This window comes from Scylla paramamosain, chromosome 2, assembly GCF_035594125.1.
Source record: "Scylla paramamosain isolate STU-SP2022 chromosome 2, ASM3559412v1, whole genome shotgun sequence".
Classification (NCBI taxonomy): Eukaryota; Metazoa; Arthropoda; class Malacostraca; order Decapoda; family Portunidae; genus Scylla; species Scylla paramamosain.
The window spans coordinates 24106496-24131671 of record NC_087152.1 but is presented as its reverse complement, the minus strand read 5'-3'; the positions used below and the strand labels follow the sequence as shown (position 1 = coordinate 24131671).

General features: G+C 33.4%; 2 pseudogenes; both read right to left on the bottom strand.

Annotated features, from left to right (window-relative positions):
* Positions 1-4370: 4370 nt before the first annotated feature.
* On the bottom strand, positions 4371-10074 carry LOC135107146 (NADH-ubiquinone oxidoreductase chain 1-like; annotated as a pseudogene).
* A 2100-nt stretch (positions 10075-12174) lies between these two features.
* On the bottom strand, positions 12175-13562 carry LOC135107141 (cytochrome c oxidase subunit 1-like; annotated as a pseudogene).
* Between the last annotated feature and the right edge of the window lie 11614 nt (positions 13563-25176).

Below are 25176 nucleotides of genomic sequence, written 5' to 3'. Positions count from 1 at the left end.
TTTAGTTATAGCTAAAATTATTAAAAGAAACTTCAACAATATTCATCTTTCGTCTATATAATATCTGTAGAACAAAAAATTTCATCCTCCTAATCTTATTAATCCAATTCTTAATAAGATTGCTACATCTCCTACTCGATTTGAAAGAATAGTCAATATACCTGCATTTGCAGACTTTTCATTTTGATAATAAATAACTAAAGCATAAGATACTAACCCTAACCCATCTCAGCCTAAAAGAATTCTAATCAGATTAGATCTTAAAACTATAAATCTTACAGAGAGAACAAAAGCTAAAACAAGATATATAAATCGATTGAAAGTTTTATCATCAACTATATACCTTCCTCTATAATAAAGAACTCTCCCAGAAATTACAAAAACAAATCTTATAAGCAATAAAGAAATTCAATCTAAGACTAAAGTTAATACAATTGCTCTCCTTATTAATCTAAAAAGTTCCCATTCAACTACATCCATTACCTCTCTTTTAATTTTTGTTAATGCCAGAATCCCAGAAACGAGCGAACCTGAAAATAAACTCAATATTCTAATTGCATGTATAGAAATTTTTCCAGATCATTCTTTTATAAATCTAAAAGATTATTAAATTATCAATAAAGTTCTATTAATAATTATTGCATATAAAAGTAATCAATGTAAAAACAATCTCAAATATTCATTAACTTTTCCTGAACAACACGAGTATAAAGAATTATAAAAAACCCCATGCTGTCTTAACCTATATATATATATATATATATATATATATATATATATATATATATATATATATATATATATATATATATATATATATATATATATATATATATATATATATATATATATATATATATATATATATATATATATATATATATAGCTTGCACTAAAAAAAAAAAAAAGATAACAAGCTAATACCAAAAATAGAGACTTTTCTTCACCTTAAAACCGTTAAAATCAGTATGATTTCCCATGCTAAATTCAAAGAAGGAGGCCTTGCTATATTTCTTACTCTTAATAAGAATCATCATAAACCTATTCTCGGTATAAATGCTAATAATCCCTTATTTACCATTAATCTTCGTCTCCCCGTACGTTCATAAACCATATTAGTTAGACAAAATAGACCAGAACAACATAAACCATGACCAACTATTAAAACTACACTCCCTGCTAACCCCCATCAACTAAAAATTATAACACCGCATAAAACTAATCTTATATGAACAACAGAAGAATAAGCAATTAAAGATGTTATATCTACTTGACGCATACATATTACGCTAATATAAACTCCACCTACAATTCCCAAACTTACCCAAAGCCAACAAAACCTTTTATTTACTTCTTGAAATATAATAAATACCCGAATTAAACCGTATCCTCCCAACTTTAATTGGGAGATTTAAAATTATTGAACCAGCAATAGGTGCTTCTACGTGAGCTTTTGGTAATCATAAATGAAATATAAATATAGGTAATTTAACTAAAAATGCTAAGACAGTTCTCGTATACCAAATTTTGTATAAATAGGTACCCCCTTCTACAGAAACTCTTAAACTAATTGCTAAACTCCCAGTTAAAAAATAATAAAGAAAGAAAGAAACTAGTAACGGTAAAGAAAAGGCTAAAGTATATATAAAAAAAAAAAAAAGCATATAAATACCCGCTTGAACACGTTCAGGTTGGTATCCCCATCCTAAAATTAAAATTAAAGTAGGAATTAAAGAAGCCTCAAATCTAATATAAAATATTAAATAATCTATAGAAGAAAAAGTTAATATTAAAAACAATAATAATAAAACATTTGTAGTGATAAAGCTACTCCTAAAGTTATCTATTTTTTTTTTTTTTTTTTTTTTGTCTAGAAATTAAAATTAATGAAATAGTTCAAACCCTTAACAAAATTATAATATAACTAATATAATCTATTCCCAGCCTAAATCCCCTATTAAACAAAAAATAAAATAAAATAAAATAAAAATATGATAACAATTTACCCTGACCAAAAATCTTAAAAAGAATAAACCTACTTGAATAGTTTTTTCATTCTTTATTAAATTTTATCAATAAAATTAAAGGTAATGTAAACTTTAACATTCTAGTAAATTATTTTTTTTAAATACATAATTTCTGTGTCTTCGTACTACTAAAATCAATATAGTTAACCCTAAAGACCCTTCACATGCAGCTAATGTAAAAAAAAAAAATAAGGAAAAATAAATTTTCTACCTACTAAAGTTAATTGACTCCTCATTAATCAAAATACCCCAAGCATTATAAACTCCAATCTCAATAAAGAATTTAATATTTGCTTATTGTATGTAATAAACCCTCACACCCCACAAAAAACTATTACTATAGGAACAAAAATTATTATAGTTCTAAAACTTACCATTAGTTTTAATAGCTTAATTTAAAACCTTGGTCTTGTAAACCAATAATGAAACCAGTTTTCTTAAAACTTCAGAGAAAAAGAGAATACTTCTTTATCTTTAATTCCCAAAACTAATATTTTATTTAAACTATTCTCTGATATGAATTTACTTTTTATTCCACTAATTTTAATTTTATCATTGCTATTCACACGACTAGTTCACCCTTTATCGATAGGATTAACCATATCAATTCAAACTATCTTTATTTCCCTCTCAGCCGCATTAATGACATACACTTATTGATTTTCCTATATCTTATATATATTTTTTTAGGAGGTATATTAGTTTTATTTATTTATGTTACCTCTTTAGCTTCAAACGAATCTTTTTTTCATTTTCCTATTCTTCTCTTTCCTTTGCAATTTTTTTTTAATTCTAATTTTTATTCCGCTTTCTGTTTTATGAGATCCCCTACTAAATGAAACTATAACTAATTTACCTCTTTCATCATTAACTCTTAACTCATCAAATGTTTTTATTATTAGATAAATTTATAGTACTAACTTAATAAATTTTACTTTGTTTATCATCCTTTATTTACTCTTAACCTTAATCGTTGTAGTAAAAATCTCAAACCTATTTAAAGGTCCTTTACGTTTATCTCCTTAATGACAATACCCCTTCGAAAACTACATCTTTATTAAAAATTGTTAACAATTCTTTAATTGATATACCCCTTCCTTCCTTCACATATTTCTACTTTTTGAAATTTTTGATCTTTATTAGGTTTGTGTTTAGTTATCCAGATCGCTACTGGCTTATTCTTAGCAATACATTATACCGCCCATATTGATCTAGCATTTTCTAGAGTTGCTCACATTTGTCGAGATGTAAATTATGGCTGGCTTCTTCGAACTATGCATGCTAATGGAGCATCGTTTTTCTTTATCTGTCTTTATATTCACATCGGCCGAGGTATTTATTATGGATCCTATATAAATTTCCACGCTTGAATAGTAGGAGTAGTAATCTTATTTATAGTTATAGCAACAGCTTTTTTAGGTTATGTCCTTCCACGAGGACAAATATCATTCTGAGGAGCTACTGTTATTACTAACCTTTTTTTTAGCTATCCCTTATATCGGAACAGATCTTGTTCAATGAATTTGAGGGGGCTTTTCAGTTGATAACGCCACACTAACTCGATTTTTTACTTTTCACTTTGTTCTTCCTTTTATTATTGCAGCAATAACTATTATCCATATTTTTTTCCTGCATCAATCAGGTGCTAATAATCCTTTAGGCGTCTCAAGACAACTAGATAAGGTCCCTTTCCATCCTTATTTTACATTCAAGGACATCGTAGGATTTATTGTTATATTCACACTTTTATTAATCTTATCTCTTCTTAACCCATATTTACTTTAAGACCCTGATAATTTTATTAGAGCCAATCCATTAGTTACCCCTGCTCATATTCAGCCAGAATGATACTTCTTATTTGCTTACGCCATTCTCCGATCGATTCCAAATAAACATGGAGGAGTAATTACTTTGGTTGCCTCAGTAGCAATTATTATAATTCTACCTTTCACTCACGCCTCAAATTTCCGAAGTCTTACATTTTATCCTCTTAATCAGATTATATTTTGAGTTTTAGTTTCAGTATTAATTCTTCTCACTTGAATTGGAGCTCGGCCTGTCGAGGAACCCTATGTTCTTACAGGTCAAATTTTAACTGTTACTTATTTCTCTCTCTTTATTATTAACCCCCTCTTACTTATAGGATGAGATAAAATACTAAAATTATCATTTAGTTTATAAAAAAAATAGATATTTTGAAAGTATCAGAAAAGAGATTTCACTTAATGATTGAGCCAATATATACTGTAGTTTTAACTATATTTATAAATTTAGCACAAAATAAAAAGATTTTACCCCGATAAAAAAGAACAGATAATTAATAGAAACTGGTTAAAATCTTTTTCAAGCTAAATATATTAACTTATTATACCGCAGTCGTGGTAATGTCCCGCGAACTCATACAAAAATAAATGCCAAGAATATTGACTTTAAATAGAATATTACACTACAAGGACTTCTCCCTAAAAATACAACAACGAAAAGAACTCTTATAAAAAGAATTCTAGAGTATTCTGCCATAAAAATTAAAGCGAATCCGCCTCTTCTGTATTCTGTATTAAATTCTGAAACTAACTCAGACTCGCCTTCTGCAAAATCAAAAGGCGTTCGATTAGTTTCCGCTAAACAAGAAGCGAATCAAATTAATCTTAAAGGTAAAGACAAGAATATAAACCAAATATAATTTTGGTATTTAACAAATAGTTCTAACCTAAACCCCCCTAATAGTACAATAAATGATAATAAAATTAGAGCTAATCTAACTTCATAAGAAATAGTTTGAGCCACTCTTCGTAGTCTCCCTAATAAAGAATACTTACAATTTGATGCCCAGCCTGCTACTATAAACCCCTATTCCTAAACAACAACAAAAAAAAAAAAAAAAAAAAGAATAAAATTCTTATATTAAATCTTACTAATCCTACATCGTAAGGCATAACCCTTCAAACTAGTAATGACAAAAATAATCTAAAAACAGGACATAAATAATAAATAATAAAATTTGATATAATCGGTATAGTTTGCTCATTCCTAAAAAGCTTTACAACATCAGAAAATGGCTGAAGTAACCCTATATAACCTACTTTACTTGGGCCTTTCCGAATTTGAATATATCCAAAAATTTTTCGTTCCAATAAAGTTACAAAAGCCACCCCAACTAAAACACAAATAATTAAAACTAAATAATTTACAATTTCCACTAATAACACAAAACAATTAGACTCAATTGCTTTACTATTTATAGAACTTATTCTATTTAACTAGATCCTAAATCTAGCACACATTATCTGACAAAATAGTATTTCAATTACTTAAAAAAAATTAATTACTTAATCCTTTCTTACTAAGGTAATCCTTTTCTCTCTAGAAGATAGAAACTGACCTGGCTTACGCCGGTCTGAACTCAAATCATGTATAAAATTAAAGGTCGAACAGACCTTCTTCTATAGCTGCTGCACTATAAAGACATTTTAATTCAACATCGAGGTCGCAAACTTCTTCTTTGGTAAGAACTCTCAAAAAAAAAAAAAAATACGCTGTTATCCCTAAAGTAACTTGATCTTTCAATCCATAATAAGGATCACTTACAACTTTAATCAAATATAATTGTTTAACTTTAATAGCAGTTATTCAATATTATACCTTTGTCGCCCGAACCAAATAAATTTTCTAAGTTTACTTTTATTTCAAAAAATTCATTTAACTTATTCAACTTATAAAGCTTTATAGGGTCTTATCGTCCCTCTAGAAAATCTAAGCCTTTTCACTTAGAGGTTAATTTCAATCTTAATAAAAGAGACAGCTTTTTCTTTGTCCAACCATTCATACAAGTTTTCAATTAAAAATCTGATGATTATGCTACCTTTGCACGGTAAGAATACAGCGGCTATTTAACATCTTTGTCAGGGAGCAGGCTAGACTATATACATCCTCAAATAGACATGTTTTTGATAAACAGGCAAGAAATTTTTTGGCCGAGTTCCTTTTTTATTTCACAATTTATTTATAACTTGATCTCTCATTCTATTTTTCGAAAATTACTCTACAGATTTGAACTTTACTCATATAATCATGTTTTTTTTTCTTAAAATTTGATATCAAATTTAATATTTTAGTACTTCATTAAAGGTATCATAAATTATTATTTTTCTTAGATCTAAATTAGAACACTTTAATTCCATAACTACTTTTAAGCTTAGAAAACACTTCTCTTAATCTCTAACCCTCTTGTTTAATTTTACTAGTAATAAGAAGCTTATCCCTCCTACTCTTAAATATTAAACTCGTTTTATTTCAATAATTAAATTATATTTTATTCCTAAAAAAAAAAAAACATATCATAAAGCTCGTTTGACATTTCATCTTTAACATTATATTATTAATTTCTATTTTACAAAAAATTAGTTATAATATTAGCTATCTTTATTTCGGGATCTACATTCTTCATGTATGATTTTAATTATCCCTGATACACAAGGTACAAAAAATTAAATCTACTTTTAAACTTTAAAAATCATTTAACTTCTATTTCCTATTCAATACTTATATTCTGTCGCCAACAAATAAATTTCATTATTAATTACTAATTTACCTTTATGTTAACTTTTATATTCTTAAATCAATTTTCATCTAAGCAATAATTTAAAATCTTTCAAAGTATATTGACTTGCACAATAAACCTTTTCAACGTAACTGAAACGCTATACTAATTTTAGCTCTACTTTGGTTTACCTATCTAGGCTCACTTTCCAGTAAGCCTACTATGTTACGACTTATCTCATCTTAATAATGAAAGCGACGGGCGATATGTACATGATTTAGAGCTTATATCTAGCTAAGCATATTAAACTTATTTTACAATCAAATCCTCCTTCTAATTAACTATTTGAATAAATATTCAGTATTAAATACATTTTTATTGTAACCCATTTTAATTTAAGCATTAGCTGCACCTTGATCTAATATATTTAACATTATTAACAAATCTTCAGTAATTTATTCTATAAAAATGACCTAATAATGATGATATACATACTATTTTACAAGCTTAAGTAAGATTCTTCGTGGTGTATCAATTCAAAAACAGGTTCCTCTGACAAGACTATATCACCGCCAAATTCTTCAAATTTTAAGTACATAACTTTAAATACTTAGTTTAAAAAATTAGATTTTGGTATAATAGGGTATCTAATTCTAGTTTAAATCCAACTTTTTATTGCTTCAGCTCTGATTCTTAACTTTATCAGTTTTTCCTGTAAAAAATAATATATTTTCACCTTTTTATCTTCCAGGTATTTCTCTAACAATTTCTTCGCTTAACAATAACCCAATATATTCTTATTTAACCTTAGAGTATAACCGCAACTGCTGGCATAATATTAATTAGGCTTAAACTGACTGCTAAATCTTAATTTTTTAAATTATTTAATATTACATGCTGAGAATTAAGACCTGATAAGAAAATCTCTTATTATCAATTGAGTTGTATATGTTAATTTTTAACTCCCATATATTAGACGCAAAAACCCTCATACAAGATCAGTAACTATTATAAGAATTGTAAGAAATAATCAAACTTTAAAGTAAAATTTTTAAATCATTAAATCATTTAAAAAAAATAAATAAATAATTCGCATACTAATATTTAAGAATATTCTGAATATGTATTAGTTTTACTTAAAATCTTACATTTTATCTTATTCTCTCACTAACTCTAGACAATTACAATATACAATATTAAATTTCATAACAGAAAACCACATATAAACAAAAACATTTATAAAATAATTAGTATATATACAAAATATGTTACATAAATTTCAAATATAAAAAATAAAAGATAGAAAAATATAATGAGTATATGTAATTCAATTATAGATAAAGCCTAATATAAACCAAGAAAAAAATAAATAAATAAATAAATGTGTATATTTTTCAACTAAAATATTATAACCCTTCTAAAATCTTATAAAGCACACAACTTATATAAAGAGAATAAATCATATTATATTACTAATTCTATAAATCTATAATCAATGAAAAGAGAAGTAATCTCTCCGGCCCATCTCCCGTATCCCTCTCACGGGGCGGGAGATGGGGACCGGGGATATAAAGGGAGTAAATGAACTTATATGATTATATATACATATGATTACATTATACATGATGTAAAAGAAATTCAAATGTACTAAGATCTCCTATTGACGGTAAAATGATGATTCTCAGGAATATATAACATTAAAAAGTATATACAATTTAGTTATATATATATATATATATATATATATATATATATATATATATATATATATATATATATATATATATATATATATATATATATATATATATATATATATATATATATATATATATATATATACAATTAAATTTTGTTAAATTAATTTTGGAAAAAATCCAAATTTTAATTCTTATAAAATTAACTTATTTTTTCTTCATTTTACTTTTCCTAAAGGTGATTAAATGATCGGATTTTTCCTAAAAGGTGTTTTGATGTAAAAACCTTTGAAGGGTTTTGGTGTTATTCTGATCAACACTAAAAAAGCGGCGGAGGGTTTTGGTGTAAGAACCTGTGCAGGGTTTTGGTGTAAAAAGCTGTGCAGTATTTTTGTGTTCATCTGATCAACAATAAAAAAAGCTGCGCAGGATTTTTGTGTAAAAACCAGTGCAGGGTTTTGGTGTAAAAACCTGTGCCTTGTTTTGGCGTAAAAAGATGTACAGGGTTTTGATGTTCATCTGATCAACATTTAAAAAGCTGCGCAAGATTTTGTTGTAAAAAGCAGTGCAGTTTTTTTTTTTTTTTTTTTTTGGTGTTCATGTGATCAATACTAAAAAAAACTTGTGCAGGGTTTTGGTGTTCATCTGATCAACGCTAAAAAAAAACCTGCATAGGATTTTGTTGTAAAAAGGTGTGCTGTTTTTTTTTTTTTTTTTTTTTTTTTTTTTTTTGGTGTTCATTTGATCACCATTAATAAAAATTGCGCAGGATTTTGGTGTAAAAACCTGTGCAGGGTTTTGGTGTAAAAAGCTGCGCAGGGTTTTCGTTTAAGAAGCTGCGCAGGGTTTTGGTGTAAGGAGCTGCGCAGAGTTTTGATGTAAAAAGCTGCGCAGGGTTTTGGTGTAAAAAGCTGCGCAGGATTTTGGTGTAAAAAGCATGCGCAAGGTTTTGGTGTAAAAATATGTGCATGGTCTTGTTGTGCAGGGTTTTAGTGTAAAAAAACTCTGCAGGGTTTTGGCGTAAAAAGCTCTGCAGGGTTTTGGTGGAAAAAGCTGTGCAGGGTTTTGGTGTAAAAATCTGCCCGGGATTTCGCTGTAAAAAGCTGCGCAGGGTTTAGGTGTTCATCTGATCAACACTAAATGTGCTGTGCAGGATTTTAGTGTAAAAAGCTGTGCAGGGTTTTGGTGTTCATCTGATCAACACTAAAGCTGCGCAAGGTTACGGTGTAAAAAGCTGCACAAGGTTTTGGTGTAAAAAAATGGGCAGGGTTTTGGTTTAAAAACCTGTGCAGGGTTTTGATGTTCATGTGATCAACACTAAAAAAGTTGCGTAGAGTTTTGGATTAAAAAGCTGCGCAGGATTTTGGTGCAAAACAGCTTTGCAGGGTTTTGATATTAATCTGATCCACACTAAAAAAGCTTCACGGGATTTTGGTGTACAAAGCTGCGCAGTGTTTTGGTGTAAGAAGCTGTGCAGCGTTTTGGTGCAAAAAGTTTTGCAAGATTTTGATGTAAAAATCTGTGCAGGGTTTTGGTGTAAAAGGTGTGCAGGGTTTTGGTGTAAAAAGCTGTGCAGGGTTTTTTGGTGTAAAAACCTGTGCCGGATTTTGCCCAGGTTACATTTGCTCCAGATGATAAGAGAATAGTTGTGTTAAGCAGAGGAATCTGGAATGGATTAAATGGTTGAATACCAAAAGGAGGTCAATTTATTCCAATTTCAACAGCACGGGCTAGGCTTCTGTGGAAGAAAGCTCAAAAAAATGAAAAGAAAAAGAGAACTTCAGAAGCAATAAAGAGAATTATACCTCATCGTAATCCTTTAACTACTACAGAAGTGTGAAGGCCTTGGAAGGTTACTTCTCGAGTTACATCTCGTCATCATTGATATATTGTAAGAAGAATGGCAATAAATTTTAATAATAAAAGATTCATATTATATTGGTGAAACCATTTGATTAAACCTGTAGTTAATACTATAGCTCTAATTGAGCCGGTTAAAGGTCAAGGCCTTATGTCTACTAAGTGATAGGGGTGAAAACCATGAGATGATGTCATTAGTTATTTTCTCCAGTATAAAGAGTTCTTAAAACAGCAAAGACATAAGATTGAATAATTGCAACGGCAGATTCTAAAGTTAATAATAAGACTTGAGAAAAGATTAAGATTGAAAGAAGAATTGAGGATCTTATAGAAGGACCAGTATTTCCTAGCAAAGTTAGAAGATGACCTGCAATTATATTAGCTGCTAATCGGACAGCTAAATTCCCAGGTCGAATAATGTTTCTAATAGTTTCAATTAAAACTATAAATGGTATAAGAACAGAGGGAGTACCTTGAGGAACTAAATGAGCAAATATATGTTGAGTATGATTAATATTAAAGTTATTCAAAGGGGTAATGAAAGAGCTAAAGTTATTGCTATAAGTCTTGATCTAGTGAAAACATAAAGCAGCAATCCTAAAAAAATATTATAAAGAATTATAGAGAATAAACCAACAAAAAATACAATTGAACCCACAGAGTAGGGAGTTAGAAGAGCTTTAAATTCTTTCTGTAAAGTAAAAATAATTTTTCTTCAGCTTAAAGATCATCGTGATGGGAAAGCTCAATATAGATAAGGAATAAATACGAGTATAAGACCTAAGAGAGTTGAAATTCAATTTAATGAAAAATAAAAAAAAATCTTGAAGATGGCTCAAAAAATGAGAATAAATTGGATATAATTTTCAAATAGATTGAGGAGTTGTATAGGAATCAGAAACTTTTAAATCAATTTTTTCGAAGGGTTTAAAAAAATAATTTAAAGAGATAAAAATGATTAATGTTAATAAAAAAGAAGTAAAGATAAAATCAAAGTAATGGGGCTATCTGAGGCATTAAGATTAAGAAATATCTTAAAGAAGATAACTTTAACATGACAAATTAATATTATAAATTTTACCTATTTCTTGTCACCAGAAGTAGGCGCTATACTATGATAGGTTTAAAAGACCTACACTTACTTTCAGTCATCGGGTGAATCTGAGTATGAAGAAATTCAATTTAAGAAGGAATTTGTATTAACACTTTCAATTACATTAGGCATAAATCTATGGTTAGCACCACAAATTTCCGAACATTGGCCATAAAATAATCCTGGGCGAGATATTAAGAATCTGGTTTGGTTAAATCGGCCTGGAATGGCATCTGCTTTAACCCCTAAAGCTGGAACTGTTCAAGAGTGAATTACATCTGCTGCTGTAATTACAATACGAATTTGTGTATTCATTGGAAGAACGGTTCGATTGTCTACATCTAAGAGACGGAATCCTGATAAATCTAGTTCATTAGTAGGAATTATGTAAGTGTCAAACTCAACATTAAGAAAATCTGAGTATTCATAACTTTAATATCATTGGTGGCCTACAGTTTTTAAGGTAATAGACGGATTATTAACTTCATCTAGTAGGTATAAAAGGCGAAGAGGAGGAAGAGCAATAAAGACTAAAAAAATTGCAGGAACTGCACTTCAAATTAACTCAATAGTTTGATGCTCAAGTATAAATCGATTAATAAGCGAATTTCTGAGAACCGATGTAAGTATATAGCCCACAAAGGTAATAATTATAATAAGAAAAACTATAATATGATCATGAAAGAAAATTAGCTGTTCTAATAGGGGAGAAGCTCCATCTTGAAGACCTAAAAAGGTTCATGTTGCCATTAAGAGAAGAGAGAGAGAGAGTTCTAAAAGAAGAATAATTTCTTCCTGGTAGGAGCTTAAATCCTATACATCTGTCTGTCATTTTAGAAGTTAGAAATTTGTGGAATTTCTATATAAGAATGGTCAGCAGGTGGGTAAGAGTGATTTCATTCAATTGAGGAAGGGAGGAAAGGGGTAAATAGGACAAGTCGGTTAGAAACCAGAGCTTCTCAAATAATAATTATAAAGATTAATATAGCAACAAGAGAGACTATAGATCCTATAGAAGAAACAATATTTCATGTTGTATAAGCATTTGGGTAATCAGAGTAACGTCGAGGTATACCATTAAGTCCTAAAAAATGTTGAGGGAAGAAAGTAATATTTACTCCGGCAAACATAATAGAAAAATGAATTTTTATTCATTTAGTGTTTAAGGATAAGCCTGTAAAGAATGGAAATCAGTGAGCAATACTGGCAAAGATACCAAAAACAGCTCCTATAGATAGGACATAATGGAAGTGGGCTACAACATAGTAGGTATCGTGGAGAATAATATCAATTGATGAATTGGCTAAAACAACTCCGGTAAGACCCCCAACGGTAAATAAAAAAAATAAAACCTAAAGCAAATAGTATTGAAGGCCTATAATTAATTTGTGTTCCGTGAAGGGTTCTAAGTCATCTGAAAAGTTTGATGCCTGTTGGAACGGCAATAATTATTGTTGCTGATGTAAAGTAAGCTCGTGTATCAACATCTATACCTACTGTAAACATGTGATGGGCTCAGACAATAAATCTTAAGATACCAATAGCCATTATAGCATAGATTATACCTAATATTCCTAATGACATTTTTTTCCTTATTCTTGTCTTACAATATGTGAGATTATACCGAATGCTGGTAAAATAAGAATGTAAACTTCTGGATGACCAAAGAACCAGAATAGATGTTGATATAAAACAGGGTCTCCACCTCCAGCAGGAACAATGAATGATGTATTAAGATTTCGATCGGTTAAAAGTATGGTGATTGCTCCTGAAAGAACTGGTAAAGATAAAAGTAAAAGAATTGCTGTAATGAAGACAGACCAGACGAATAGTGGTATCTGGTCTATTCTTATTCCAAAAGATCGTATATTAATGACAGTTGTTATAAAATTAACCGCGGCAAGAATAGAAGATACACCTGGGAGATGGAGGGAGAAAATACCAAGATCAACTGAGGCTCCTGCATGGGCAATAGCTGCTGCTAAGGGAGGGTAAACAGTTCAACCTGTACCAACACTTCTTTCTACTATACCTCTTATTAAGAGCAAAGTTAGAGATGGTGGTAAAAGCCAGAATCTTATATTATTTATTCGAGGGAAAGCCATGTCAGGAGCTCCTAGTATAAGAGGGACCAGTCACTTACCAAATCCTCCAATTATAATTGGTATAACTATAAAGACAATTATAACAAAAGCATGTGCAGTAACAACAATTTGGTCGTTACCAATAAGTGTTCCTGGTTGCCCTAATTCAGCTCGGATAATCAACCTTAATGAAGTTCCTACTATACCAGATCATGCCCCAAAGATAGAATATAATGTACCAATGTCTTTATGATTTGTAGAAAAGAATCATCGTTGCATAATAAGATGGCTGAGTGATGTAGGCGTTAGATTGTAAATCTAAAAACAAGTTAAAACTTTCTTATTAGGTTCTATTGTAAAATTAAAATAATATTAGATTGCAAATCTAAAGATGTGGTTAGACACTGGAACTTAGGATTTAAAAGGAGGTTCCTTTTTTTAGGCTTTGAAGGCCTTTAGTTTATATAACTTAAAATCCTAGATTGAAAATGGAATGGGTAGGCATAAACCAAATATGTTAATAAAGGTAAAGATAGCTAAAAATGGGGAAAAAGTTGATAAGGATTTAATTAAAAAAAAAAAAAAAAGGAAAGTGAAGGAAAAGATAATAAGATTATGGGAAGAAAAAGGCGTAGGTAGAAATAAAGAGTAACAAGACTTGAAAATAAAAGGATTAAGAGAGAAAAATCATTATTTTAGATGAAAGAAGTTGAATTATAACTTTTGGTGAAAATCCTATAAAAGGAGGTAACCCTCCGAGAGACAGGTTTATAGGAAGAAGATTAAGAAGAGCTTTATTTTTATTTTGATTTATTAGGTCAAAGATTGAAAAGGATTGAGTTGAATAAAGGAGAATGATAACGGATCTTGATCACCGCACCTTTTTTTAGTGGTGAGCAGAAGAACCAATGGTGAGCAGAACACCAAAACCCTGCGCAGCATTTTACACTAAATACCTGCGCAACTTTTTACACCAAAACCCTGCACAGCTTTTTTACACCAAAAACCCTGCACAGCTTTTTTAGTGTAGATCAGATGAACACTAAAACCCTGCACAGATTTTTACACCAAAACCCTGCACAGCTTTTTACAACAAAACCTTGCGCAGGTTTTTAAACCAAAACCTTGCACAAGTTTTACACCAAAACCCTGTGCAGCTTTTTACACCAAAACCTTGCATAGGTTTTTACACCAAATCCCAGCACACGTTTTTACACCAAAACCCTACTGAGTTTTTTAAACCAAAACCCTGCACAAGTTCTTACACCAAAACCCTGCACATGGTTTTAGACCAAAACCCTGCACAGGTTTTTACACCAAAACCCTGCGCAGCTTTTTTAGTGTTGATCAGATAAACACAAAAATCCTGCACAGCTCTTTACACCAAAACCCTGCACAGGTTTTTACACCAAAATCCTGTGCAGCTTTTTTAGTGTTGATCAGATAAACACCAAAAACCTGCACAGGTTTTACACCAAAACCCAGCGCAGCTTTTTTTAGTGGTGGTCAGATGAACACCAAAGCCCTGCACAGCTTTCTGCACCAAAACCCTGCACAGCTTTTTTACACCAAAACCCTGTACAGGTTCTTACACCAAAATCCTGCACAGGTTTTTACACCAAAACCCTGCGCACCTTTTTACACCAAAAACCTGCACAGGTTTAACACCAAAATCCTGCTTAGGTTTTTACACCAAAATCCTGCTCACCTTTTTACACCAAAACCCTGCACATGTTTTTACACCAAAACCCTGCACAGGTTTTTACATCAAAACCCTGCAAGGGTTTTTACTCTGCGCAGCTTTTTTTAGTGTTGATCAAATGAACACCAAAAAACCTGCGCACCTTTTTACACCAAAAACCTGCACATGTTTTGACACGGAAACCCTGCACAAGTTTTTATACCAAAAACCATGCACAGGTTTTTACACCATAACCTTGCGCAGCTTTTTTAGTGCACAGGTTTTTACACCAAAATCCAGCGCATCTTTTTTTAGTTTTTTTTTTCAGTGTTGATCAGATGAACACCAAAAATCTGCGCACCTTTTTACACCAAAAACCTGCACATGTTTTGACACGAAAACCCTGCACAGGTTTATACACCAAAAACCCTGCACAGGTTTATACACCAAAAACCATGAGCAGGTTTTTACACCCAAACCTTGCGAAGCTTTTTTTAGTGCACAGGTTTTTACACCAAAACCCAGCGCATCTTTTTTTAGTGGTTTTAACAGCATGTTTTAACAGCAAAACCCTGCGCAGCTTTTTTTTAGTGTTGATCAAATGAACACCAAAAACCTGCACAAGTTTTTACACCAAAACCCTGTAGAGCTTTTTCTAGTGGTGATCAGATGAAAACCAAAACTGCACAGGTTTTTACAGCAAAACTCAGCACAAGTTTTTTTTTAGTGTTGATCAGATGAACACCAAAATCCTCCACAGGATTTTTAAGTGTTGATCAGATGAACACCAAAAAAAACCGTGCGCAGGTTTTTTTAGTGTTGATTAGATGACATCAAAACCCTTCACAGGTTTTTACACCAAAACCCTGCACAAGTTTTTACACCAAAACCCTGCACAGGTTTTTACACCAAAACCCTGCAGAGGTGTTTACACCAAAACCCTGCACAGGTTTTTACACCAAAATCCTGAGCAGCTTTTTTTAAAGTTGATCAAATGAACACCAAAAAAAAAAAAAAAAAAAAATCCTCCACAGCATTTTACAACATCAAAACCATGAACAGGTTTCTTTAGTGTTGATCAGATCAACACCGAAACCCTGCACAGCTTTTTACAACAAAACCCAACGCAACTGCACATTTTGTTTTAGTGTTGATCAGATGAACACCAAAACCCTCCAAAGCTTTTTAGACCAAAACCCTGCACAACTTTTTACACGAAAACCCTGCGCAGCTTTTTACACCAAAAACTTGCTCATATTTCTTAGTGTTGATCAGATAAGCACCAAAATTTTTTAGGTTTTTGCACCAAAAAACTGCGCAGCTTTTTTAGTGTCCATGAAATGAATATTAAAACCCGGCACAGGTTTTTACACCATAAACCTGCACAACTTTTTGCACCAAAACCCCGCGCAGATTTTTAGTGTTGATCAGATGAACATCAAAACCATGCGAAGCTTTTTACAACAAAACCCGGCACAGGTTTTTACACCAAAACTCTGCGTAGCTTTTTGCACCAAAACCCGGCACATGTTTTTACACCAAAACCCTGCGCAGCTTTGTGCACCAAAACCCTGCGCAGGTTTTTTTTGTGTTGATCAGATGAACACCAAAACCCTACGCAGCTTTTTACACTATAATCCAGCACATGTTTTTGCACCAAAACCTGGCGCAGCTTTTTTATTGTTGATCAGATGAACAGCAAAACCCTGCGCAGAAATACAAAAAACACTGCCCAGCTTATTTTAGTGTTGATCAGATGAACAACAAAAACCTACACAGGTTTTTACACCAAAACCCTGTGCAGCTTTTTTTAGTGATGATCTGATGAACACCAAAACACTACACAACATTTTACACTAAATCCCTGCGCAGTTTTTTATACCAAAACCCTGCGCAGCTTTTTACACCAAAACCGTGTGCAACGTTTATAGTGTTGAAGAGATGAACACCAAAACCCTGCACCGCTTTTTCCACCAAAACACTGCACAGCGTTTTACACCAAAACCCTGCACAGGTTTTTAAACTGAAATCCTCCACAGGTTTTTACACCAAAACGCTGCACAGGTTTTAACACCAAAATCCTGCATAGGTTTTCATACCAAAACCCTGCGCACCTTTTTACACCAAAACCCTTCACATGTTTTTTACAGCAAAACCCTACAAAAGTTTTTACTCCAAAACCCTGCACATGTTCTTACACCAAAACCCTGCGCTGCTTTTTTTTAGTGTTCATCAGATGAACACCAAAAACGTGCACAGGTTTTTTTTTTTTTTCACCAAAACCCTGCTCAGCTTTTTTTAGTGTTGATCAGAATAACACCAAAAACCTGTGCACCTTTTTACAAGAAAAACCTGCATATGTTTTTACACCAAAACCCTGCACAGGTTTATACACCAAAATCATGCACCGGTTTTTAACATCAAAACCTTGCGCAGCTTTTTTAGTGTTGATCAGATAAATACCAAAACCCTGCACAGCTTTTACACCAAAACCCTCCGCACCTTTTAAATCAAAACCTTGCGCACCTTTTTTTAGTGTTTATGAGATGAACATCAAACACCTGCACAGGTTTAACACCAAAACCCTTTGCAGGTTTTTTTTAGTGGTGATCAGATGAACACCGAAATACTGCACAGGTTTTCACACCAAAACACTGCGCAGCTTTTCATACCAAAACCCTGCGCAGCTTTTTTACTATCACTGTCCCCTTGTGTCGTAGATATCTGAAGTCAGATCTTGTTTCAAAGCCAGTGGTGAAAGAGTACAGGAATCATTGCCAGTTGACGGCGTATCAGTTTTACTAGTGAATGATATTGCTGGCAGTCTTGTTATTCCAAACCCTGTTGTAACTAATAAACCACTAAAGATAAGTCCAACTGCTGATGTTGAGAAACTGTATCCTGATCTTTATTTTATCCCTCTTGTGCTGTCACTCGCAGTCAAGTTAAACGTGAATTGTCAAATCAACCTTCATATATATATATATATATATATATATATATATATATATATATATATATATATATATATATATATATATATATATATATATATATATATATTGTGCTCAATAAGGATAATTCATTAACGTTAATGTACATTTTGCTGCCCATTGATGTTAACGGGCAAATTATTTTGTTGTGCTCAATAAGGATAATAGACCATTAACGTTAATGGGCAGAGTATTTTGTTGTGCTCAATAAGGATAATAGACCATTAACTCCAAATGGGCAGAGTATTTCTTACTGGGCAAGCCGAGTTGCTCATTAACGTTAATGTACATTTTGCTGCCCATTAATGTTAACGGGCAAATGATTTTGTTGTGCTCAATAAGGATAATAGCCCATTAACGTTAATGGGCAGAGTATTTCCTACTGGGCAGACCGAGTTGCTCATTAACGTTAATGTACATTTTGCTACACATTAATATTAACGGGCAAGATTCTTAAACATCTATCACTTCACAACCTTCTATCTAATCGCCAGTATGGATTCCGTCAAGGCCGCTCTACTGGTGATCTTCTGGCTTTCCTTACTGAGTCTTGGTCATACTCTTTTAGAGATTTTGGTGAAACTTTTGCTGTTGGAAAGGCTGCATACCAAGTTTGCTCTGTCCCAATCAGAAATTTTAGAAAGATCAGAAGTCAAGCGTTCTGTGGCTTCCCTGCGTGATATGTTTACCTCCTGAAGGGTTGGACGGACAAGATAGGATAGGTTGGATAGGACAATAAGTTTGGTTTAGAAGATCATTAATGAATAATAAGAAGAGTGTGGGTGACAGGAAAGGACCCTGAGAAACACCACTGTTAATAGATTTAGGAGAAGAACAGTGACCGTTTATTACAGCAGCAATAGAACGGTCAGAAAGGAAACTTGAGATGAAGTCACAGAAAGAAGGATAGAAACGGTAGGAGGGTAGTTTGGAAATCAAAGCTTTGTGCCAGACTCTATCAAAAACTTTTGATATGTCCAAGGCAACAACAAAAGTTTCACCAAAATCTCTAAAAGAGGATGACCAAGACTCAGTAAGGAAAGCCAGAAGATCACCAGTACAGCGGCCTTGACGGAATCCATACTGGTGATTAGATAGAAGGTTGTGAAGTGATAGATGTTTAAGAATCTTCCTGTTGAGGATAGATTCAAAAACTTTAGATAGGCAGGAAATTGAAGCAGTAGGACGGTAGTTTGAGGGACTAGAACGGTCACCCTTTTTAGGAACAGGTTGAATGTAGGCAAACTTCCAGTAAAAAGAAAAGGTACATGTTGACAGACAGAGCTGAAAGAGTTTGAGTAGGCAACGTGCAAGCACGGAGGCGCAGTTTCGGAGAACAATAGGAGGGACCCCATTAGGTCCATAAGCCTTCCGAGGCCAGCGAGGGCATGGAAAACATCATTGCGAAGAATTTTAATACGTGGCATGAAGTAGTCAGAGGATGGAGGAGAGGGAGGAACAAGCCCAGATTCACCCAAGGTAGAGTTTTTAGCAAAGGTTTGAGCGAAGAGTTCAGCTTTAGAAATAGATGTGATAGTAGTGGTGCCATCTAGTTGAAATAGAGGAGGGAAAGAAGAAGCAAATTTATTGGAGATATTTTTGGCTAGATGCCAGAAATCACGAGGGGAGTTGGATCTTGAAAGGTTTTGACTTTTTTTATGTTAATGAAGGAGTTTTTGGCTAGGTGGAGAGCAGACTTGGCATGGTTCCGGGCAGAAATATAAAGTGCATGAGATTCTGGTGATGAAATGCTTAAGTACCTTTTGTGGGCCACCTCTCTTTTATGTATAGCACGAGAACAAGCTGTGTTAAACCAAGGTTTAGAAGGTTTAGGACGAGAAAAAGATTGAGGAATGTACGCCTCCATGCCAGACATTACCATCTCTGTTATGCGCTCAGCACACAAAGACGGGTCTCTGACACGGAAGCAGTAGTTATTTCAAGGAAAATCAGCAAAATACCTCCTCAGGTCCCCCCAACTAGCAGAGGCAAAACGCCAGAGGCACCTTCGCTTAGGGGGATCCTGAGGAGAGATTGGAACGATAGGACAAGATAAAGATATGAGATTGAGATCGGAGGAGCCCAACGGAGAAGAAAGGGTGACAGCATAAGCAGAAGGATTAGAGGTCAGGAAAAGGTCAAGAATGTTGGGCGTGTCTCCAAGACGGTCAGGAATGCGAGTAGAGTGTTGCACCAATTGCTCTAGGTCATGGGGGATTGCAAAGTTGTAGGCTAGTTCACCAGGATGGTCAGTGAAGGGAGAGGAACATTGAAGTCTCCAGGAATGGCGATCTCTGCAAAAGGGAAGAGGGTCAGAATGTGCTCCACTTTGGAAATTAAGTAGTCAAAGAATTTCTCATAGTCAGAGGAGTTAGGTGAGAGGTATACAGCACAGATGAATTTAGTATGAGAGTGACTCTGTAGTCATAGCCAGATAGAGGAAAACTCGGAAAATTCAAGAGCGTGGGCACGAGAGCAGGTTAAGTCATTGTGCACATAAACGCAGCATCCAGCTTTGGATCGAAAATGAGGATAGAGAAAGTAGGAGGGAACAGAAAAGGGGCTACTGTCAGTTGCCTCAGACACCAGAGTTTCAGTGAGGAAAAGAAGATGAGGTTTAGAAGAGGAGAGGTGGTGTTCTACAGATTGAAAATTAGATCTTAGACCGCGAATGTTGCAGAAGTTAATGAAGAAAAAGTTGAGGAGGGTGTCAAGACACTTAGGGTCGTCGACAGAAAGGCAGTCCGACCTGGGGACATTTATGGTCTCCTCCCCAGATGGGGACTCCGAGGCTGGTGTAGGAGTCGCCATGATGATTTTAATTTTTTTGAGTGAAGGGTGTGTGTGTTATTAGGTGCTTGTAGTTTTGTGCGGAGGAAGAGAGTTGTCTTTAGAGGGTAGGCTGTGACTGCCCCCTTGTGTTGTGAGACACAAAGGGAAACGTTCAGTGAGGTCACAGCTGGGTTTAATGATAAGCTCACAGCACCCCCTGAACAGTGCTTTAGACCTAACTGTGAGTAATTATCGTTTCGGCAGGTATCTACTGCCTCCTCCTACATATTCAAATCTTCTTTACTGCTGTTCGATTCTCTTATATAATAGGATTTAGTAGGTAGTTTATCTTCGCATATATAAGCAAAAGATCTTTTCAAGGTAAACTTGCCTATACTACTTAATCTCTCTTCCATGTTGCAAGTTATCCTTCAGATCTCGTATAATGGAAAAAAAAAAAGACAATTTGTATAGAATGTAATAAAGAAGAGAAAATGAAGGATTTGTATTTTTTTATGAATGCTTTAGTCGATTTTAAGGTCTATATATGTTAGTGAGAAAGTAATAAAATTATTTATTTTTATAAATTATAAAGTATAAAATAAATAGTATAATAAAGTATAAATTATTTATTTTTAGTTGAGTTAGAGGTATATCTGGTAAACTGAAAAGGGTGGAAGAAATGGTAGTGATGTGGGAGCGTGCCCGTGACCACCGCTGACCCACACACTCTATGCATTGTAAGGGAAAATTCATAACTCTGTCAACAGTTATGAATGAATCGCGGGAGGTTAGGTATAGTGTTTAGTTATGTTACCCACTTAAAAGTCTTCATTTGTATGGCAAATAGCCACGCTTAGTTTTCTTTATTTTGAGTTAGCACGGTAACTCAAGTATTATTGATTTTATTTAATTTGTTACTCGCACACTATTTACTTTATCGACATTGATCTTATTTACTTTGCGTTACTCTCACACTATTCATTTTCGAATCATAGTCACATGTCATTATTATTGTGTCTATATAACTACATCCAGAATTCTTTTTTTTCTTTTTTTTTCCTTTTTTATTGCTGGAGATAATTGATGAGGAGGCAGTAAGTTAAACTTATCTTTCTTGGTCTGAGTGACATTTCTATTGACCATCACTGTATTCATGGACGCTGCTATCTGTCGAGGATTCCTCCATAGCAATTTCACCCTGCAGAAAAAAAAAATAAAATACCCGCCGCCCTGCTTCTCAAGGTGACTGACTCACTCAGGCTACCCCCCCACCCCACCCCGCCCCCAAATACAGTAGTGTCTGCACCGCCCGCCCCTCACGCTCTGCTCAGGTATCGCCTCTCTCCTCTGGCCTTCGAACACCTCACCAATAACATACCCACATTTTCTGCTACACAGGTGTTCAAATACATATCAAAGTAGAGGGTTTGGTACAGACAATAAATTAGGAGGAAAAGGGAGGTGGGGAGAAGCATTTTTAGGATAATCAATACATTTATATAATTCCAGTTAATCCTTATTGAGCAAAGAAAATTACGTCTATGCGTGAATGTGGACCACCTAGTTTTTTTTTTATCATAATATTCTTACAATAAAACATATTACTAATCACTATCACCGCTACAACTACTACAGCTACACATTATACAGTACAAAAAAGTTGCAGAATAACGATAACACGCACTTAAGAGAGAGGCTGCTGATCTTTTGGTGACGTGTCAAATTTAGTGAATTCCCGGTGCTGATAAAACGATTATGTGTAGACCCTCTCCCGGGCAAAAAAATAAATAATAATAAAACAAGGAAAATTAATCTCTTAATTTGTCAAGAACATGACGCAGAATAGTTTATGTTCAAAAGCAACACACACACACGGTGGCGGCGGTGGGGGAATGAGGATAACATTTACGAAAACACACACGTGTGTTTAGAATTACTGAATATGATGACCTTAGCAGAAATCAAGTCTCTCTCTCTCTGCTACCATCACACCTTTTCCTTGCTTTCTCTTATTCGGGAGAACTACTATTTTGCAAGGAATTCTGAATATAATATATCATTATTGAATTATGTGTGTATCTCCTTACCCTGTGTTTGCGTGTCAAGCAAGGCACAAACTCAGTTGACGTGATATGTAAAGTAATCGATAAAAAAAAAATTTGCCCGTTAATATTAATGGGCAGCAAAATGTACATTAAGGTTAATGAGCAACTCAGTCTGCCCCGTAGGAAATACTCTGCCCATTAACGTTAATGGGCTATTATCCTTATTGAGCACAACAAAATCATTTGCCCGTTAACATTAATGGGCAGCAAAATGTACATTAACGTTAATGAGCAACTCGGCTTACCCAGTAAGAAATACTCTGCCCATTAACGTTAATGGTCTGTTATCCTTATTGAGCACAACAAATACTCTGCCCATTAATGTTAATGGTCTATTATCCTTATTGAGCACAACAAAATAATTTGCCCGTTAACATCAATGGGCAGCAAAATGTACACTAAAGTTAATGAATTATCCTTATTGAGCACAATATATATATATATATATATATATATATATATATATATATATATATATATATATATATATATATATATATATATATATATATATATATATATATATATATATATATATATATATATATATAAATGATTTAACGTTATGGAAAACGTGTCTTTTAGTGATTTTGAGTTTGTTTAGGGACCAAAACCCATGAACAAACGCAAAATACCCTTTACATAAAAACAGAATAACATTATAAGTAACATGTTTTTTTTTTTTTTAAGGGCCTTTAAGCTTTTTAGGTACCTAAACGATAGAAATGCTTTCAAAATGCTTATTGTGAGAAACAAAACGATATTAACAGAATCGTGTATTATTAGTGTTTTTTTTTCAGCTTCTTAGGTACAAAAAACGATAAAACACACAAATAGCACAATATATGGAGAAACAGAACAACATTACAATAAACGTATATTATTAGTGATTACCGAAATATATATTGTTACGCCATCACTTCTACAGCAAGGTAGGAGGCGAGGGTGGACTGTGTATGGTGGACAGACACGAAACCAGACAAAATCTTTCCCTAGGTCCGGCTCACACTCCAACCCTCATTATTTCACTAAGACTTAGGAAAGAATACAACAAACCTGAGTTTTTTTGTATAATTAAATGTATAGAGAACACTTATATCTAATATCCTTAACCTAATGCATGGAAAAACAAAAAACACCATCACCATTACTCGCGATTCACGCAGTCACACCTAAACCCGATATCACCAACTGCCAATAGGCTTCACAGGTACAACTTAAATAAAGCAATTTACAACAAATATAGCTAATCCTGTTACAAGTACACAAAATGCTAAATAACTTTTGATAGGAAAATCCCAGCCAGACCCTATACATGAGCAAACTTAAGTTAACATACAACACCTCAGATTAAGTCCCGAATCTGCACCACCACCACCAGTCCCGATCTGCTTCTGCCAGCCAAAACCGTCAGGTGTACCAAGTAGACATCAAGGTTTCCAATTCCCATATTAAATACACCAAGGCAGTTCTCCACTAAACACAATAGTAGTCATAACCCCATCCCCCCAAAAAAAAAACCCAACTCGTTCCAACTCGTTAGAGCTTTCAGCATTCTCCACTGAAGGTTGATTTGACAATTCACGTTTAACTTAAGTTAGACTGCGAGTGACAGCACAAGAGGGATAAAGATCAGGATACAGTTTCTCAACATCAGCAGTTGGACTTATCTTTAGTGGTTTATTAGTTACAACAGGGTTTGGAACAACAAGACTGCCAGCAATATCATTCACTAGTAAAACTGATGCGCCATCAACTGGCAATGATTCCTGTACCCTTTCACCACTGGCTTTGAAACAAGATCTGACTTCAGATGTCTACGACACAAGGGGACAGTGATAGTTACACCTAGTCCTCTCAGAACAACTCTTTCATCACTATAAGTTTAATTTAAGACAGGTACTGACCCTTTTACAATTATACTATGTGAGGCTCCAGTATCCTCATCATCTGAACAGGTACTGCTTCACTATCTTCAGTTTGAAATAAGAATCCAGCAAATTTAAATGGTTTAAAAGACAACTGAGGATCCTTACACACTGGTTCACCTGAAACACTTGACGGATCAAAGGTCTTCCCCAATGAATATTGTTCTTTTGTGCAGACTGTGAACCACTGAATCCTGACTCTGGTCTAACAGGATTACTGGAAATACTATTCACCTGCCCAGATACTGATTTACCACCCTGATGAAGAACAGACGGGACTGGTTTGGTTTTCTTAGGAAAAATTAATTAAACTATAATTTTCAAATAGAATTACAGCTCTATCAAGTTTTGTTGCTTCTTTCTCACATAAATGTGTACGGACTTCGGAACTCA